The 1883-nt window shown below is 41.4% G+C and overlaps 1 long non-coding RNA gene across 1 annotated transcript in view; it reads right to left on the reverse strand.

Annotated features, from left to right (window-relative positions):
* Positions 1–6: 6 nt before the first annotated feature.
* LOC123522543 overlaps positions 7–1883 on the reverse strand; it is a 5893-nt gene continuing 4016 nt past the window's right edge. The window contains exon 3 of the long non-coding RNA XR_006680797.1: positions 7–1448. This is a non-coding gene — a long non-coding RNA (uncharacterized LOC123522543). The remainder of the gene's footprint in view (positions 1449–1883) is intronic.

A 1883-nucleotide genomic window follows, 5' to 3' on the forward strand; every position in this document is an offset into this window, starting at 1 on the left:
AACAGAGGAGGTGTGATCTTGGGGGAATGCGCAGATAAGGAAGTAGGAAATTCCATCTCAAACATTCTTTTAAAACGTCACAAGCACATATTTTGATGTACACGTGGCTTAGTAGAAAAATGGTTCTTTCCCCAAATCTTTGAGTCAAATGGACACTCATTTTCCTGTTGCAATGTTCAGTCCTTGCCTGGAGGGGCAGCATAGCACCTGCCACATGGAGTTCCTTCTAAAGACTGTTTTGGCAAGCATGTGAAAGACTTTTTCAAAGTTGATCGTGCTTACTACACTCCATTAGACATTTCTCAATACTGAAAGCATCTCCCCATCCCTTAAAAAAGAGTCACTAAATATAAAATTATCACGTGAAATATGAAATAAAACAATTTCCAGTGGCAACAACATTCTCACAGTAGCACATACACTTCTAGGAGTTCTCCCCTATAAATACAGGATGATTTAAAACTAGCAACAAAACAGCATAAAAACAGTCCTGTGAAACAACACAGTTTGGTAGAAATTATACAACAGAAAGCCAAAGAGAAATTTGTATCAACTACCATTGAAGCTCACAAGACGTTTATAAAAATACAGTCTCTCCAATGGATCTCTGACAGTGTTAAGCAACTGTGTCTGGTTTAACTTGGAGTTTTGTTTTTTTCTGGATGCGTTATTGTTTTAAACTAGCTATATACCTTAAATACAAAAGACTGCTTTTTTGAAGAGGCATTTAAATGAAAATTATGTTGAAGGCCTGGTTTGTTTTACTCACTTGTTTCCTTTCTGCTGCGTGGTCACACCCAGCACTGGTGTGAGCAGCAAGAACCTTGAAATCCTGAGTGCTCGGACAGTCCCTTAGCCAGATGCCCAGATGGGGTCCTGCCCGTCATTGGTGCTGTCTTCCAAATACTAGCTGTGGGCGACCAATGCCACAAGAAAATGGGAGAGGACCTACGTGTCTGACAATGTCTGGGGATGTGTGGAAAGTAAATATAACTGTGCCAGATAAAAACAAACGACTCCCCCAAAACCCCAAAGCTCACTGCTGGCAAGGCAATGTGTACTCAGCAGCCCTGTAGGGCAGGGCAAAACTGCCCCTGGGCGCTCCCAAGCCTGTGTCTCTTTATGGAAGCGGACCGCCACATCTTTCTCCCACCGCGCAGCGGGTGGGTCCACTTAGGGGTCAAGCCTTAACTGCTGCACTACCAGGGCTCTTTGCCAGCTTCACATGTTCATTAAAAACCTACACCCAATGCTTCTCAGTAATCAAGATGATTCTTTACATATTTTATACTACGTTGTACATTGTATGCCCGGTCTGTTTCTACTATTTCCACGAAGAGAATGTATTTTTTAAGTTACAAATAAACAAAAGTTAGCTAACGGCTGCATCAACCTGTCTTCTTCCCTTGTCGCTGGGAGTTCCTTAAATGATGGCATCATGTTCATCACTGTAATACATCAAAGGTGACAGTTACTTTATATCTTATGTTAGTATCACAATTACCTGTATGCTCATATTTATAAGATTAACTTTAGAACAAGTTTGAGCTTCACAAAGAGAACCGCCATTGCTCTATGTAACGTTTTTATGTAAAATTATCTGGTATATTGTATTGGTTACTGACTCAAATACTCGTTAAGGTTGTCAAGCAGACAGACACCTACCTACCCCCTACTCTGTCTCCTTGGCCGGGAGACTTTTCACCAGTCAGTTATGGTAGCCCCCTCTACATAAACAATCAAACCCAAAGAAAAACAAATAGAAGCACACTTGACTCAGCATTTACCATATGTAAGGTGTTGTGCTAAAGACTATATCCCTCCCTCTCAATGAATCGTCCCAATAGCCCTATGCAGAAAGAAGGCACTTTTCAACAAGCCAG

Source organism: Echinops telfairi, unplaced genomic scaffold (assembly GCF_000313985.2).
Source record: "Echinops telfairi isolate 266 unplaced genomic scaffold, ASM31398v2 ScPeMD7_7421;HRSCAF=8459, whole genome shotgun sequence".
Taxonomy (NCBI): Eukaryota; Metazoa; Chordata; class Mammalia; order Afrosoricida; family Tenrecidae; genus Echinops; species Echinops telfairi.